General features: G+C 40.8%; 1 protein-coding gene across 2 annotated transcripts in view; it reads left to right on the forward strand.

Annotated features, from left to right (window-relative positions):
- The first annotated feature begins 204 nt into the window (after nucleotides 1-204).
- The window catches only part of LOC111266582 (uncharacterized), a 67,375-nt gene continuing 48,282 nt past the window's right edge, over nucleotides 205-19,297 (forward strand). The window contains exons 1-2 of one of the 2 annotated variants that reach the window (XM_022844175.2): nucleotides 205-311; nucleotides 13,350-13,501. The gene's annotated coding sequence lies outside the window, so the exon portion shown is untranslated. The remainder of the gene's footprint in view (nucleotides 312-13,349; nucleotides 13,502-19,297) is intronic. The other variant, XM_086970955.1, reaches the window with a different exon arrangement.

Raw genomic sequence — 19,297 nt, forward strand, 5'->3', positions numbered from 1 at the left:
GTACCCGTGGATATAACTAACGCTTATGCCAACGATGATAGTAGTGAAGCATCGGGAGACGGTTAATGGTGCTAAATGAGAGATACTATGCTGTGCATTGTGTGAGGAACAAAATGAAGAGAGCACCGTAAAGTGCGCCGGGAACAAAAGGAGCGGGTTTGCCATGCACGTCGGGGGATGTTCTGAACGAAAAGAAGAAGGGTAGAAGGAGAACAAGGCAGAAGAGGACACAGCGGGGCGTGCCGTACCCATTGTCATCATCGCCGTCTGTGCGACGTGGAAACTGCTGTGTAATTACCGAGATCAGCCTAGTAAGTTTTAAGCAGTTGTCGTGTCGCCGACAAAGCAACTCATTCACTTTATTAGGCAACAATAAGCTTTGAGATCGTCGACAAGCAACGCTCTATAAACATACATACGTTTACGGCAAAGATGAGGTCTTAAATGTCGGCCGAGTCGGCCCTCTCGATTCATATCGATAGGCGAACGCCAATAGCGTATAATATTCACACGGGACGGAGCCGAGGAATCAGCAATTTATATTTCAGCTTTTGCTCAATTGATTTTCAACATAGTTGCATTATGCAACAATTCGGGTGCTGTGATAGGGAAATACAAATAAAAAAAGTTCTATTCCAGTTTGTTTTAATGTATCTAACCGATGTGCGCGTGTTTAAAGCAGCGCTTAACGGTGGTACATGGCGTATTACTCGAAACATTTTTTAACTTATATGCACAAACGAAAATGGCAAAAGGATAAAATTCAAAAAAAAAAAAGATTAAAAGGTAGCTGTCATTTTCCGATTTCGTCCTGCCGGATGTAATGTGGCACTCCATGGTTTCATGCAAAAAGGCCGGTCATCGAACAAAACTAGACGGGACGAGAAAGACCCGTTTGTTGCATCAGGCCAACGTGAGCTAGAAGAGAATGTCTGTTTCTTTCGAAGGATAAGACGTGATTTTAGATTGAAAAGGAAATTAGGCAAAAGAAACAATTAGTGTTAAGCTGACCGAATTAGGGATTTGGGATTCGTGACGCTATCGGTTCCGTGCAGGATGAGACAGGAAATGTAACGATTCGAACATCAAGCAAAACGAACTATCAAAAATATGCGATATATATATATATATGGATTTAATGCTGTTCCGCGAAGGCACCAGCAGAAAGTTAGGATTCGAGTCAATCTGAACTTGGATTCCGCGTCCTCGTAATAGTACCGTCTTCACGTAATTGCACATTAATCTGAAGCCGGGAATAGATCCACTTTGTCTATTGCTAAAAGCCAACTGTCCGAGACGATGCTCAACGGTAGTATCCGACGTTAGGCCTTTATTTTTCGCACGAGTGAACAATCTATATAGCACAAATGAATAACTTCTGATGAATCATTGTACCGGTTTCATCGAACGATAATCGTAGACGGTATATAATGCAGCTCTGTTGGACTTCGCCTTCTGCTTTCGAACTTAGTCTCGTTCTCGTCGTTGTCTGTGCCGTAGAACATTGAATCAGCTAAAGGTGTAATGGTTTATTTTGTGAGTTGTAGAATTGTCGAAAGTTACTTCCCGGAGGAGAATGATATTACAGTGAATACGATACGTAAGTTCGGTACCGAAAACTATCAAATCATTTTATCAAAAGAGCCTGCGAACGTCATACGACGCAACTCTATCGGGTCCTAGATGTTACTCGCAGCTGATTGTCTGCTCTCACTCTGCTGTGCCATTGACGCACAATATGCCCCAAAAGCTAATTTGGGGCTGTCCGGTGTCTTCATTATTATCCACTGACAGAAGCGTAATTTAGCACAGTTTAGTGTGCACTTAAGCGGCGTAGTTGAGTAAATTGTGTGTATTCAAAAGAGTAGAGAAAGGAACGTGTTCCCGATAGCACACGCAGGGTTCGTTCAAATAACATGTATTTCAATGAAAAAGCGGGCTCTTCGTGTAGGAACAGTTAACGTTTAAGTTTCTAAGCGATTTTAGTTACTCCAATCGACACAATCTTTTAAGAGCACTCGTCAGTTGTAGCGCCGGACCAGCAACCAGGACGGCAGCAAACTACAGTAGGTACGTTCGCGGGACCAACAAGTTGAATAGGGTCTGAATAGGGCAACCGATCTGAGAATCAGGCTTTTTTTGTCTTCTATGCGGCAGGTTTTCCAGAACCAGTTATAAATGCTTAACTACTGAACGGATTGTATCAGACGAAAAGCTGCACGTATTATGCAATGTAACCTGCTATAGCATTAGTGAAAAATATCTCTGAAAAGTAACACATGGGGGTGAGAGAAGCGACACAAAACAATCTAGAAATTTCACGTTCTATATATATATTTTGCAATCGCATATATTCTAAAATCCCTCGCCCAACGCACTGTTTGTAAATTTATTTAATATGTGTTCAGTTAATATGGAATGTTTGACTTAACACGAATGGACACAAGATATCAAACGTCACGGCAGCATCAGAGAACAATGTGCACTCGAGCATTCCATAATTAATATTCCAGGATGGTTTGGTCCAAAAACCCTGGAACCCTAAATAGGACCTATCGTAGTTTTGTACGTATCATTTGAATTCAGTCTGCCAAAACAGCAGATGCTGGCGTATTTGTCCGCTACAGAGATATTTTGGTTCTACATGGGATACGCTCATAAAATATGCGAAACATACAAAACGTTTTGTAAAGCGTAAATGAATCCGGTAGAAAGTATCATAGAGGAAAGTCTGTTTGTTTGTGCGAAAATTCCAAGCTTTGTCGATAAAATGTATTTGTTTTGCTCATCTACTTATTTATATCTATATTTAATAACATCTGCACTACGAGAAGTCTAGATTAGCAAGTTTATCCGGCCCAAAGCGACCTCTCAGAGGGTAGCGGTTGATTTGTTGTCAATGGCTAGAGTTATCTTCTGAAAAGATCTGCGAGGAACGCGGAGCCGATTAAGCAAATGCCCTTGTTCCTAAAGGACAAGGTTTGTTTCTTCTTATAGAGCGTAATGCTAAGTTGATTGGTCACAACCGGGGCAGGCATGTTCTATGTTTAAAAACAGCGTCACACAACCATTTACAAACACCAAGGCGGTCATCCATGTCGTTAGTGCTGATAAATCATCATATCCATATTTCTGTAAATAAGGTTACGTGAACGTGTATGCTCACCGTGTGTTGCTCGAAAAGTTATATTTAAGCTATATCATAGAAAAGGCCATTAGATTATAGCTAGGCACTCGGTTTTTTCTACATAATTAGCCTTTTATCTACACACAATTGAGACAAAGTATGTTTAATAGCACGATCGGCGCGCCTACAAGCTCACGCATGCTAATTCTAAATACTACCAAAAAGGTTCTGTTTATCCAATCCAAATCGACCCCACTAAGTAATCGGAGTGGGCTGTTTTTTGGGTCGTTGAAGCTCTCTTCTGCTAATCACAGCGGAAAAGACGCAGCCGATCGGACATATACTTCCTTAAAGTGATCGCGTTCCGTTCTACCAGAGAATCTAGTTATTTTTATCTAGTTAATTTGTAGTAAAACACGGCGGACATCAAAGTCGTCTATATTATTCGACACGTTAATGCAAACGCATCCCAACGAAAACATACACAGCCATATAAAGAGGCATATAGTTAACAAGACATATTTTCTAGAGTTAGTATATGCTGTTCATATTAGACGAAAATTTCGTATGAAAAAATCTGTTATATTTGTGTTCGATGAATAGCTATGACTGGATGTTATTGTGGAAGAAGCTATTAGGTGTTGTGCCTGTCGGTGTTCGACGTTACCTCTATTGTCTCTATTTAAAATTTGTCTTTTAAAACCAATATTGGTCATCGTATCGATGCTTCGTAGCAAGTCAGACGCGAGGCGAAGCCTGCGATACACCTAAAAGGGGCAGATCAAAATCAGAACAGGACAACTGTTGATGCAGGGCTGGGTGTACCGCTGACGGATCAAATTAGTTAAACTACGTATAAGACCGACGCGGGACTCATCTTCGAATTATATTCGAAGACTAGCTACAAACGTAAACCGCTAAATCCATGCTTAAAAATAGAGAGACTGCGTCTTCAATAATGATTTGACGCGACTACGAACTTCGAACGAATCCAAGCTTTGACGGGGTATTTCAAATTAGTGTCTTCATTGACAATTCAAATTTTGTGAGTCGACGCTAGAAGATTCGCTCGAAGACTGATATTATTCACTTGCAGTGTCCTTGAAAATTTGTGGCGGAAGCGGAACGGTCACTTCAACCGTCGATTTAGCTGTCTTCGATTACTGTCGTTGGTTTTCACTGAACGGAACTCGGTCGTGTTATGGCTAATAGTGATTGTCGCCGAATCTTTTCTTCATTACCGTATGCATCGAAGTATCTCTGCTAACTCACGAATCATGCCACTAATAATCATATAGTAGAATAAAATGCCACTCCTACTGCTCTGACCGATTGCTTAACGTACGATATTCTTCCGCCCCCTTCCCCCCCCCAATACTAAGCTTGCTACGTCCGTTGTCTGACAACTCGTGCATAGGTTATCATCACAAGTACCTGTGGTTCTAAAATTTGAATTTTATAAGAAGATCTTAATAACGTCCAGTCAAGGCTCCAATTTGAGATTTCAGTTTTGCCTGCCATGTTTTCACGGAATTTTTCGAAATGATATGGCCGATTCAAAAACTAGTTACTTTACCTCTCGTGATAAATGTAGGGCTTAACCAGCTGAAGGTTCTGTCCAGTCGTCTTGAGGATTATTATCACTGAATTCCATATTTAGAGGAGACCACCGATGTTCGGATAACGCTAATCCGGATATCGGTAGCCTATTTGCTGGTAACACAGACGGCACACCATTTTGCCTTCGTTCGCGAAAAGAACGTAAAACTTAATAACATACGCTATTCGCTTGAATAGTTCGACATCTGGAGCAAAGTCTGCCGGCTGACCACGGGCAAAGCGTACCCTTTCAAGTTTTCAGCATATAAAAGCTTGTTTTCCCTGCGCTCGGGACGACCGGACATTGCAAGGCAGCGACGGCTCACTGAAGCTTGTGAAAGCCTTATTTTTAGAAAAGAGGGCTGGCACTACGCACAATGAGTTGATTGCGGTCCAGCTTTGTCATTCAGACAAACTCAGAGACTAATGGGCCCATTAGGCTGAACGTTTCTGAGGTTCATTACGTAATCGCGTCGCAGATGAGATTCACTACGTATTGGCAATAAGCTTAATCAAATAATCTTAACGGACTAAGTGTTGACAGTTTAGTCCAGCTTCGTACTGAATTTATAATAATTTGACATGAATTCCAGGCCACATTGTCCTTAGTGTTATCTTAATCTATATCATCCTTTCCAGTGGTCATTTAAGGGCAATGATATAGTCTAGCGGATAGTGGCGTGCTGAATAGGAATATGCTCATTTACAAGGTCTTAGTTTAGCTCTGAATCTGGCTCTTCTGAAATATGTTATTTCCATTAGTCAACTGTAACCATACAGTAAGTTTAAGTCAACGAAATAACACACTGAATAATCTTGAAGGCTGCCAGCTTGTAAACGAGTCTAAAAACGTCTGCAGTTTCAAGCTTTACTAGTCTGGCCATCGAGACATTTTTGTTCAGACAATCTACGTAATACGAATAATACGTATTTGCTAAGGTACAGCTGTTACGGGACGTAAAACCGGCATTATCGTATGCAGTTAAGAAAATGACAAACACTTCGTATACTTTGTACAAAACCTGAACGGCCACCATCTCTATTTAGGCCTGATTCGCTTCTATGATCTTACATATTCCACTTTATCGTTTACCCTAGCAGAGCCTGTTACTCTCACTCGCAATATGTTGTCGTAAATGGCTGAACAATACCGCAGTAACAGTAATAACATAACTTTTCTCTTGTTTGTTCCAAAATAAAATGAAAAAAGCATCATCTGTTATTCAAATAAACGTGACGTATTCTACGGGGCGTGCCTATGGTATTTCTGCTATCCCACATTGTCAGCCGGAACGCGGTTCCTCAGGCAGAAGGCAGTAGCATTGCTACAGTCTCTGCTTGTTCCACATCGCCTTCCACACCGTCAAAGTCGCTATCCGATATTGTGATCGTAGAGCAGAAAGTGGTATTCCGTGTGAGGCCTAAAGCAATTTATCGTCGCATTCTATTTGGAAGCAAATATTTACACCAAGCAGTACTTTCATGTATATGTGCCCGATCAGTGGTCCTAGACTTGCTAAATCTGTCCTGTTGTTACAGGACAGGCTAGCTTCCTCCGTTTCCTTTTCCGTGCGACTCCGTCTATGCGTGCACTGTACACGGACAAGACTAATCATTCTCTTTCATGAGCCCCTATGTCCTGCCGGCGCCCTGTGGGTCCCTTTGTACTATAACTATCTACTCCATGTTCAGCGTCATCTGCCTTTAACCTGCGGCAAAAAAACTGCAACAACAAATGCGAGGTTGAAACAATTGTCTCTGTCCTCCCCTAGAACCACCACGACAAGCGACTTCAAAACGCCGGCCTTGACCCGTCCCATCCTCTCTAAAACCAGTTAACTCCAGCTAGTCTTAAAACGGCACAACGGAACAAGGCACTCTCTTTTGATGTCCGATGGACTATCAATGATGCCATCAGAAGCAGGGCTACCGGTCTCAGCCACCAGGGAGTGAGGTGACCGTTGCTGCTTCCTACAGAACGTCCAGAAGCCAATCAACATTGTCGTTATCGTGGACTTCTGTACTCTGTCAAATGCTGTTAAAGGGCATCATGTTATGTTGAGGGGCGACCGAAAAGATACAAAGCTGAAAAAATGCCACTTGTAGCCACTTTAGTTAAAGGCCTAGACGAAAAGGCGTAAAAGAGAGAGAGAGAGAGAGAGAGAGAGAGAGAGAGATCGCGGGGTACAAGATCCGAAAAACGGGAACCATCCAATTTTGAGTAGAGGACGAAGATGGTTCAGACGACAGGAGAAACTGAAGAAAGAAGTGTTCGTTGAAGAGAAACGTAAGAGCAACGATAGGAATAATATGTCGCTGTCCACCAGGAACGGGGAAGAAGATAAACAGTTGAAGTTGTAAGTAGGCTTGAGTTCGATACAGGGATCGAGTTGTTCGTTGTTGTTCTGTTTTTAGCATCTGCTTTTTCTGTCCATGGAGATATTTCGGTTCACTGCACTGCTATTTGTGATGAAACCCTCAATTTTAGTCGTGCTGCACCTGTCGATGCCCTTTTCTCCATATTGAAGTAGTAATGTCTGATGACAAGCGAGCGGGCACCTGTTGTTACGTTCATCGGTCAGCAGCAGCATAGGAGAGGCTGTTCTTGCTTTCCGATCGAAGATTTTTGGAATACAGCTGCGTATTGAACCCATCGACAACTCACTGAAGACAAATTACACGTCTTTGTAGAGTATTTCGCGATTGATCTCCAAAAAAGGCTAGGCAAGGGAACAGATGCATGTGAAATATGCACGAGCAGATTCACGTGAACTCTGACAAGCTCTAGCCTATTGAATGTACTCCATCGATGCTTATTTGTAAAATTTATTTCTACAAAGAATACATATATGCTTCATCAGAGAACACCGTTGTTAATACGTTTATTACGTGCACCGTAACACATCTAGAATAACTGCTTCGATTTCAATACGGTAGATTGTTTGCGATCACTTTTGAGCCTGTTTTAGTTGCCGACAGTCGTTGGGAATAGTTGCGAGAAGCCCTGGCGGCTGAGGGAGACTAAACAAAGACGCCTTCGAGCCACAGGTCAGGGCATGCTATGTCCGTTTTGAGAACGTTTTGTCAATTGTTTTCCCGAGTATAGCGTATTCGTTAGAAGATAGTAAAGAAAAGTAACAAAAAATGAATAGGCCAAAGATGACGATGCCTTATCACACGTGAACTACAGATGAAACGGCTAAGAAGTAGCTGTTCTTCTTAGAAGATAGTCAAATCGAAAGAATATTGCCATCGTGCTAAAAGCTGGAGTCGGGTATTGACACGTCCTATACGGGTGCGATCCTTTTTGGCTAAAATTATATTGCCGGAGCTTACCTAAAAAATATCCGCTGGCTAGTTCCCGGCAAGGTTGTTTATTCTGCATGCAATGCACTAACAAAGCGTATATACAGGCAAGATAAAACGAAACGGTAGTTTTCAATAGGTTATCACCTCATATACACTGGAGTCTACTATCTGACAGTATAGCCCAGCTTATATCCTACCGTACAGTGCCTTTTACGCATACCCTTTGCATATATTTTTAAATAATTCAAAAAAGAAGATCATCGCTGTATACAGGAAGTACCTGAAGGAAGTAGCCTGCTCAGCCATTTTATTTCATTAGACTTCCTTTGAAGTTTACGCAGTCAGTCAGTCAGTTACTTAAGATCACTGAATGATACCTTAGCAAATCTGTTACTGATCTATGAAAAAATACGTAAATATACGTGACTTTTTCATTTTTTTCTTCTAAAACAAAGATAAGAAAATCAGGATTGAATCACTACCACCTAATACTCTAATAAATAGCAGCCTTTGCTTTAGTAGACTGACTTCCATGAGTTGAAAGTGCGGTACGCCCATTGTGGAAGTATGCAGTTGTTAGCTGAATTCTGCCACACCTTCCTTAGACTCGTCTTTCGGATTCATGCTGCATTTGCGCACCATGTGACGCCGCGTCTTATCACCTAGGGAAATAAACGAACAACTTTATCTATCCATTTTCAAAGCATCTTACCCGGAGCAAACTCGAATCTTTATTATAAAAACCAATACATCCCAAGGGTGTCCTCTATTCCTCGTAGACTACTTATTTTAACGCCATATATTTTTCAATAAATAGTCTATCGAGCATATCCCGACCTAGGCGTAGATAAAGTGATCAGATTTACAACCAATTGCTTGTTATTTGTATCCCTGGATCGTAGGGGTCCTGTTATTCCTGCTTTTGCAGCAGAAGATAGTAGTGGCTGTGGGCGTGACAGTCGTGGCAATACTCTTGTCTTCTGCGGTGAAGAGCAGTTGGTTTATTCGATCATCGTCTAACACTATTGCGTCGTCGACTACGACGCTCGTATATGTTCCCGCTGATTTTCAACGCTACTGTTGTCGAAATCACATTTACGTTTGACAGCATGCACAGAGGCTGGTATCCCCTGTGAGCCTTATGCAGGCATCACGCAAGGGTCCAAAACACGAAGGAACGTTAACTGTCGAAAGCGCAAAATGATCCTGCTTCATCTACCGATACCCATAATAGAACAAAGTGGAATTACTCTATTAAAGCAATGTATACTGATAAATACACTACTATGTCATTGTTAACTAGGAAAGTACCTTTTCTTAATTGGTTTTATAGGATTGCATAAGCAAGATTTGAAATTGAATATAAGTGCGATAACAACGAAACGCTATGTATTCTAGTGGCTAGTCCATATTAAAAGGAGAAGTTGTTGAAGGTATACTGGGGCACGCAGTGGCTTAGAATTGATGTCAGATGATTTTGAATTGGGTCTGAGAGAAAATCGACAGCATAACGCTAGAAGAAATTTGGAGAACCCCGTGTTGGAGTTTCACTAAGGAGCTGGAAAAAGATTACTGGGAAAAATTAATTAATGACTTGGAAGGAGATTAGGTGCGGATAAGAGGAACATCGGCCAACCTTAACCCTGGTAGACTCTAACCATCAAGAAATAAAAGCCTCATTTTATCCAGTGGACGAAACCGTTTGTGTTAAGGAGGATTCGGAGGAACCTTATCTTGATCAGCCAATGAGCAACCCAAATACCGATTTCATATCCATAGCTGAGCGTCGATTCCACGATAGTTAGGTAGAAAGAGATATTCCGTAACTAGAGAGACAATTTGCTTCTACCCTAGCATACAAGTGCTATATATTGTCTGTATTAACAGTAGAATTTCTGCAAAGTTCGGCTCGATCCTCATTAGCTGGATAGACAATGGCCTATATTTGATCTGAAGCGTCACTCGCATCTGTGTCGAGAGATGTCCGTTATTCAAGTCTTCGTTACGGAGAAGTCAGTGGCCGTAGAAAAAGTATGTTTCGACAGCAAGCACGCCAGGCCGAAAGGAGCCAGCGTGGGACGTCACCTCCGCCAATAGGTAAAGAACGGCGTTTGCGATTGTCAACTTCGGTCGTTTAACTCAGGAGCTTTTAGTTAAACTCGATACCATCATAACCGATTAGAGGTTAAGGACAATTTAATAAAGGTACTTCTTGAACTTTGTTTTTTTTTCAAATAATGGTCAAAAAGCAGATCAAAAGCTTGTCGCCTTTTGCGTCGAAAGACTAATGAAAATCGGTTTTTGAAAGAAACTTACGCTCGCTCGGGCACAGCGTTATTGAACAGAAGAGACAGCATCGACAGTTGGAGAAAATACTTATTTGTTTTCTTGACAAACGGTGGCCTATTCTATTGGCTCTTTGGCTGTTGATCTTAACAACAATGTTGCCATAATCTAGCCTTGACTCATTGCTGTTACTCGGTAGGTAGACTTAGGTAAGTACGCTTTGAAAAAGCGTGTGTAGTGTAACTCTTTGAAAAACAAACGCCGTCCAGAACGATTTGAATGCGCATTGGGGACAGTAAAGATTACTCGCTAAAAGTGACTAATCGAGCTGATGGAGGTACGTTGATGTCTTTTTTGAGTAAACCAAGAACGAAATGCTATTTATTGAAAGTGAGAAAATATTCAATAAATTGCATTTTATTGAGAGAAACGTTACAAAAGACTATAAAAGCTTTGCTTGTAGAACAAAATTATCTACAATACAATACAATGTAGATATAGATTTAAATTGGTTTGTAATTAGTTTCAACATTGTTATGTAACATGCCCTTCAAAATGCTTTGTCAGGTATAAGACTTAGGTAGGTGCGTCTGTCCGCCACCGTAATGCAGAAACGTTTGTATTGCGTTCATTTGGTAAATCATGAATGAATTTCTATAAGAGTATTAGATTATCACTGATTTTTGAGTAGAATTGGGACGGATATGGTTATTTAGAGAGAGAGAGAGAGAGAGAGAGAGAGAGAGAGAGAGAGATTTGATGGAAATTAACGGGAAATAGTGCCGTTCACAAAATCGGAGTGTGCCCGTAATCGCTTACTGGTACGATATTTGCGTACTAAACCTACGGACATGCAAAATGGTCTGGATTGTAAACCGGGAGTAGACCGGCTGGGAACAACATTTTGAAACAATACTGAGCGGGACGCAAAATTATAGCTTGAAGCGGTATATGCTTAACTGCACTTATCGCTGCTTAAGGATTGGAATCAGATATATAAATTGATTACATTTACGGAACGTTTAGCAGTATTATGAGTGTAAAAAGCGAAAAAATTTCCGCCGTAGTATACTAGGCGGTACAGCCAAACGCTTTCTGTCATGTTTGCGTAAGCGTCCTCCTGTGAAACGTTAAGGTCGCTAGAACTAGTATCGCTGGTGCCACTGGAAAAGTTCTTTTGCCTATCGGTTTCATGTATTCTTTTCTAGATTTCAGTTTGGACGTCAAACGCGAATTATATATATTTAAAGTCAGTAAGGTATACTTTTCAATTATCACTGCTATTGTAGCTTGTTTTATCTGCCTTCTGTAGGCTTCGATTTTGCTATCGTGAGCGTAAACGGAGAGCAGATAAACCGCTTTCTAATCAGGGTTTTGTATTCAAGACCAGCCAGATGAAATTAAGGCTCATTATTCCCAACAATGCATTCAGAGAGTGCGAAGGACGTGATCTATCTATTGTTCGTACGACGGTTCTATAAAAACAAAAAAAAAAAAGCCCAATTCCTCGCAGTGTCTTTACTGTTTCGTGTAACAACAGTTCGATACGCTAAAGATATTCACAAGTTCACTTTTGAAATGAGATAGGTATTAAAAAACATCATAGCGCACGTACGTACAAATGTGATAGGTTTGTTTTGTCAAATACACCGAATAGTAAATAAAGACCTGCAAATATGCAATGAAAGAATTTTTCCTTGACAAATGTTTAGGAAATGTAATAACGCGCACGCGCGCATACAGCTGCGATGAAGAACACGGCCCAGCGATATGTTAAGTTAGACGTGGTATGTCCGTGACACTGTCAACGTAAAGTAGATCCTTCAGGAGGTCAACAACTAAGATTGCCAAATGGGTCCGGCTGTAATATTAACTGCTGCTGAACTAAAGGGCGCAAATCTAGACTTATTTAATTAAATATAAATTTTACTTGGTAGGTGTTTCCACTGTTCTGCTCTGACTATATAATGCGGGCTCGTATTCTACCAAACGTGACCTGTTGCGAAATGCACTTTTTAAGTCCTCGAAAATCGCTCGTAAAGCGTATCATAGTTGATTACCTATTCAGATTGGCGCGGCCACGCTCAGATACCTCTAAACTCATGAAGCAAGCGGAGACCTTACACTTCCCGCCAATGCCTCACACGCTAAATTTCTATAGCAATTGAAACGGCCGATTACGAGCGTCTTAGCGTATTAAGTAGAACAGAGGGCGTAAGCATCACTTCATATCATTTCGCTATGCTCATAGTTCGGTCGTCATCTTCCAAGTCCTATCCTTGACGTACTGCTATTTCCGTTCCGCATTGATTTGCATTGCCAAAGGTAACGACGTTTAGCAATGGTAAAACGAGCGAATTGCCGCTTTATTCTACAGAGCTTCACAAGCCAGTTTCATAAAATACCTCAATCCAAGATGAGCCGACTACCTGCTTAGTTCAAAGGGTTTTTGCAGGCACTTTTGTTGCTCTAATAAGCAGGATAGGACAGTGATAAGGTTTTGCGTATCAATAATCGTGTATTCGTGTGTAGATAAACAAAACACACGTTTCATTAGTAGGGTACTACTCGAAAATATAAACACATGTGCATGATATGATTATGTGAAAGCCGATAATTTGTTACGTTGCCTCATCTAAGTATCAACCAGTCAGATATTGATCGATCAATGCATGTCTATATTTTTTAATGTTAAAACTAAAATAGAATTGGTCATGTAACAATTGATTCGATCGTTAGTGGTTAGCGTTTTATGCGTTTCTATCAACGATATCTAGCTGAATGTTACTAAATTGATGTTTTTGTATGAACAAAGACCCAAAGGTACACTGAAGTCTTCTGTGGCTATTACATAGAATAATTAGATTTAGGTAAATTATAGGGTCATCACCCTATTTCGATGTGTTTACTGCAACGACAGGCGTGTGACAAACTCAGGCACTGATCAATTTCAATAATTACTTTATTCGTTTAGCGGCCGTTTGTACTATATGCCTTAATCTTGAACCCTTCGTTTTTCTGTTTGCAGAATAGACTTGTTACTGCTGAGTGCTGGCCGCTAGTTTTCAATGAAGAATGTAGAGTCTACATCCGACTACAGGGCCAGCAACAGCAGCAGCAGCAGAAGCACATGCCGCAACGACAGCATTAGCTGTACTGCGCAGCGCAGGACCGCTTGAGGTTAGTGTTGTCTACAGTCAAATATATATATATAATCAAGAATTGTCTGAGGTATCAAAAGGTAGAATAACTGTTAATGCTACATGTGGCCTTTTTTGTTGCCCTACTCAGTTGATTCGATAGTAAAATGGGCCACGCCACCTGCCGCTCTGCTAATCGAAATTACACGGATTTCCTTCGAGGGTAAAGGGGTCAAGCCATCGTTTGACTGCGTTTTCCTTGATCAAGGCCGAGTGTGTGAGGAAGTGTGTGTGCTATCGAATGCCACAACACACGTTCATAAAATGCCCCTGGAAATTGGAGGGTGTGGCGGCATTGATAGGTTATTTTTCAGGCAATAAGGGCTATTACCGGCGAGCATGAGCCTCAGTTCTGAATCGGCCAGGTATTTTAGGGCACAAATTGTCTCTAGGGTACATCATATGCTCCGTTTGTGCTAGACTTAGATCTTGAAAAACTAATTTCTTGCTTTTTTCATCCTATAAGTCTTCGTCAGAACTGTATAATACGTGCTTTAAAGGCTCTCATGTAGGATATAGCGGGTAGGAAGCGCATTGTGTACTCCCCAGTTTTTGTTTGAATGCGTCCGTGGTTAGAGCAACTCGTTACTCCGTAGAAGATCCTGACGCGGGGTTACCTTCTTCGTGGTTTTCAACCTTTCAAGGTTCGTTCTTAAAATGATAGCAGCAGTGAAGGACTGCCGTTTCGCAGAAGGTCTTCTTGCCCACACTTTTTTTCGCCAATTTCCGAGACGTTGGACGCTCTCGTTATCGACAAACGCGAACTAATTCACAGAGCGAGGATTTCCAGCAGGAACTTCCAAACCGATTATTCTATGACGACACTCTACTTACCTATAATCATAGATAATTAATAGCTTGATGTAATTACTTGTTAAATTTTGTCTGATAATAGTGCGTAGTATAAGTTCAACATTTCCGATGCGCGCAAAGTTCGGATAAACTTTGTCAAGTTCTTGTTGTAGTAGGTTTTCCGCTTATCCGCTGCGTTACACTCATCATATATACACGTTCTTGTTTGCCAAAATCGAGTCGCTATGTTATTGTCAGTTCCCAGGCGACTTCGGAAAGCTATAAGGATCATTCTTATAATGCAATGCAGACAACACCCAATAGATCTTACGTACACGACGTTCATACGAATGATGCAAAAAGTCATTTGTGATAATTTTAAATTACTAGATACGTGTAAAAAGTATCAAAGAAGGGACACTTTCAAGCTGAGTAGTTTAGGTTTCAAATTGAAGCTGTCATCGTGGTCAACGGTGGCTATATTGAGCAAATATGACCGTTAGGAATAACAATTTTAACACACGTAAAAAATGTTTTTCAAGTATCTGTATTTATTTTGGTAGAGAAAAATGATGACTTTAATAGGACCACCGTGTTATAAATATGCATGCAATTGCGACAAGGTACATTATGTGGCTCATAAGTAGATACAGTAACTTCCTATCTTCAGAGCTCTACGCGTTATGCTAGCTGTCTCGTTTTATTTGCTTATGTTACTTATCGTTCAACTTGCATAGGAACAAAGTAGAAACCTATCGAGTTTATTTCTTACACAGTACATATACTACATTAAACGAACTGGACTAGGGACAGAAAACCTCCGAAGGTCCCTCGGAACGATACCGAATAACGTTGGTGACAAGTGGTACGTTTCTTATTCTGTTGTTGTTTTAAATGCCGTAGTGGACGCGGCATCTTATAGTCTCGAATTTTCTTAACTCACTGAACCGCTAAGAGAGTGAGCGAGAATACCCTGCGTTGTTGTTGGTGTACAACCACACCTGTACGAATGACCTATGCATACATGTACATACGTAGGGTATCTATATGTATATATATATATATATATATACACATGTACATGTTACACTATATGCACGTACATAGGGTATATATGTATAGCGTGTGCAAGCTAGGGTGCCCATTATTGTCTGCTACCTGAGAGAGTTTGTGCGTGCTCAACAAAGCTGTTTTTCAGCCGTCGCTTGGTCGTAGTCATATGGCTTAACCGGCTTGCAATAGACGCTTGAGAGGTGGGTACTGCCACGAATCTGGATCTCCTATTCGAAGAGATACGTCAGGTACCCAATATATCAAGATCAGTCTACTGGGTCTGCTAGTAGTTCGCTTTCCTTTGCGTTCTTCGTTATTTATCTGTACGAGTTTTACCTGAAACAGAAAGATGGCGATTCTCATAGTGGCGTCAGAAGCGACATGCAGTTAGTCCTTAGAAAAGCCGATGAGTAGTTACGGTAAAAACATGGTTTGCCGAGGGACCATTTATGGCTAGCTTTAACAGTCGTATTTTGTTATGTCATCTTCTGACGAGTTGGCGGGCTTTTCAAACGTCTTCCCCCTATATTCAAAATCATCCATCCTTGCATACTTTTATATTTTTGACATCAACGCGTTAGTTGCAACTGGTCCACGACGGGTCAGTCAGCCCGACAGACGAATTTCACGGGCTGCCACACGGCAAGTTCGCATATCTTCGAAGGTGAGCGACATCAAACTGTCTGGAGTCCGTAAGCAACGGCCCCTTAAAGTGAAGAACTAACTAACAGTACAGGTTAACTCAATACTATATTTATTGTTATTGTCAAAAATCTATGTCTAGCTGCATAAATGTCCAGTGGCCGTCGGCATCGTTCGTCAAGATGTCCATTTTATATTTCACACATATTTAATATAGTCACAATGATTCCGAGTATGTACAATTGATATTGCATATGTATGGCACCATCTACTTTATTCATTTGAAGTGCTAGAATAGCTAGGAATAAATAATTTTCCTTGAATGTATTTTTTTCCATTGGCTAAGCCTCATCTTGTAGGTACAGATTGTCTATCAAATTTGTCTGATCGGGATTTTCGTGTGTACTACATCCACAATTCCGCAAACATGGGGTGCCTTCTTCGATAAAACATACCGCTACAAGAATTGCATGTCATAGAAAGCAAGCTATAAACAACTCCATACCTCCGACTATGCTACTCTTTCTCTTGTTCGCCGTTTGACCTTAAGTAACAAGCTTAATTTCGAAAGCCGCTCAACATTGAACTGATAAGGGCCCCCTGATAGTGAAATAGGGGCCCTTAACACCGTAACAGGTTTATAGGCCCGTCTAACTAATGCTAGAGACCACATCTTGCAATCTCCATCTTCTGTATTTGGGGCTAAGCGGCAAAATGATGAGCAGCTATTCCAACCATCATCAAACCTTGGCAGTGTTACATTGAATGGCTGGCCTTAAAATGTATTGTATGCAAGGCCCTAAAAGAAGGGCTGAAGGAAGGCTGAAAAGAAGGAAGAAAAGATTTGAATAAAATTATTTGCTTGACAAATTAGATGGCGCACCAACAAAGCCGATACGGGAGAACTAAAACGTAGTACGTGAGACAGTTATGAAGCATAACGTGTTTCGACTATCTATTTGAGTGGATAAAATACTTAGCTCGACAACATAAATCCGAGAAGCGAGAAAAATTTCTGCGTATCCTCAAAGAAGCTTGCACGTCATTCGTTCAGCAGGCATCGCGATCATGAATATATAATATCTCAACTACCTATCCAGGCATGCTCGCTTCTAAGTGGGTGGAGCTTGGCCAGCCAATGTTTACGGCAAACCTGTGGCAGTGAAGTCATCTGAAATTCATCAAAGTAACAGAGCTGAGAGGTTTTGGGAAAGTTAGAAAACCTCATAATATCTCTTACAGTTGTATTGCTCGCTGGGATAAAATCGTTACAAATTGCTACCGTCAAACATTTCTACCTAATCAATTGCTTATTCACTATTCTGTAGATACAAAATAAGGCAATCGTATAGATTTAAAAAAAAAATACCCTAAATAATTTTCGATTCCTTTACCACAACGGTTCTCAACAGCGTTGAATAATACAACAGTAGATTACAACCCCCCGAATTTTGTTCGATCTCTACAAGTAGCCATAGCGAATGCTTTTGCTCTAGGGGAATAATGTTAATTTAGTTAGCATCTGATAAAAATGAGCGCGCCAAGTTTTCATAGTTTCTAAAACGCTAGGGTTTCTCAGAAGGAAAATATCAATGAATATTTCTGTTCTCATTGAGAGCTGATTCCACATGAGCGGGCCCTTCGATATTACTCGCTTGGAGCAGCTGATATATTTATTATAAATTAGATTCTAATTTACACAGTTTAATAAGTATATACAGTATATGGTATATAATTACGACGAGTATACCATCTACTAAATAAAAGCTCACATTTTTAATGACAGTCATTCCTTTTCTGTCTGTGTTTGACGAAAACACCAACGTTATGAACAGCTAATTAAGCCCAGAGTTTTAGACTTCTAGAAGCAACAGGCTTCTTTTTGGACTAAGAATGACGGGTAAACGCGTGCCCACAAGGACAATTAGCTCGTTGGACCGCGCCCCAATTTCAGGACCGTGTCTTGTATAAATTAAGCTATCGAAAAATCATTAGCCGTTTATTTAGTTATGTAAAGGCACAAATAAGGCTGCCTAGGCCTATAGAAGCTCTGCTGTTTAGGTTCAAGATGCGGTCAAGAAGAAACAGGCCAAAGAGAGTTTTATCGCTTTTGTCCTCCAACTGTTTTTTCGTAATAGTCGACCAATTACGTAAGAAGATGATGATGATGCATCGTTAAGCAGAACTGACAGGCGAGTAACCACGAAAAGCAAAGAAGAGCTTGATATTTGCATGAAATTGACACGAAAAGGTTTGTTTGATTGTGCTGTCCTCCGGGCAATTCTACCGGAACGTTTCGACCGGTTCCAAAGAGGCTCATCATGGATGATAAATAGATCACGCATAACTGGTATGTGCAAATATTTCTTCTTAATCTATGGCGAAGGCCAGACTGGTGCCAAAAAAGAGACGCTATGTGTTTAATAGGACTGAGAAGATCATGAGCTGCTTCCGCATGGCAAAAGGTTCGGTTGGACATATATCGTCGACAACTAACAGGCCATTGAAGAAGTTACCGATCGGGCCTAGAGTACAGAAGTGACATTGTTTTTCACCGTAAAAATGCTGTATCATTATTTACCCAGGGAAAACTGAGAGTGCCTGGACGGGAAATTTCATTGCATCCGTCGTATAGGCCAGACCTTGCACCATCAGAAAATCATCTGTCTCAGTCTCTATGGAAATTTCTTGGGTGGCATTAATTCAGTTCGAATGGAGATATGCGATATTTAACATTATTTTAGTATCTACAAAAATTTTCATTTCAATTTTGGCCTCAAAAGAAGACAACACTTTTTCGCTGACTCAATATATACAAGGATTTTTCTATATATATATATATATATACTTAAATATGTACCGTCAGAGATTATTGATATGGATGTGTTCGTAAACTGCCGGTACAAGATGACCCTCGTACTCCAACTGGCGACTAGCTATCTACGAGCTCGCACTTCGTACGCGATGTCCAAGAGGACATACCTATGTCAAGACATGTGCGCTTACAAAGATATATATCATCATAAAAAGATCTTCCAGAGGTAGATACTGATATGATGGGGCTTGTCGAAACTTGCAGCTTCGTTTCCGCCTATAAAGGGTAGGCTAGAAATGGTCGCCGATAGCAGTGGGTAGACACAGTTACTTATGGTGATGGTGTCTAGATAGTACTATACGTATGTGCGGCACCTTCATAACTCAGTTGTACTTTCAGAAAGGAACACGCGGTATAGATAACTTCACATCATGCAAGAACTGTTCATGTAACGTATCGTACTTTCCCGCTAGC

The sequence above is a fragment of the Varroa jacobsoni genome, unplaced genomic scaffold, assembly GCF_002532875.2.
Source record: "Varroa jacobsoni isolate VJ856 unplaced genomic scaffold, vjacob_1.0 scaffold_1099, whole genome shotgun sequence".
NCBI classification, from domain to species: domain Eukaryota; kingdom Metazoa; phylum Arthropoda; class Arachnida; order Mesostigmata; family Varroidae; genus Varroa; species Varroa jacobsoni.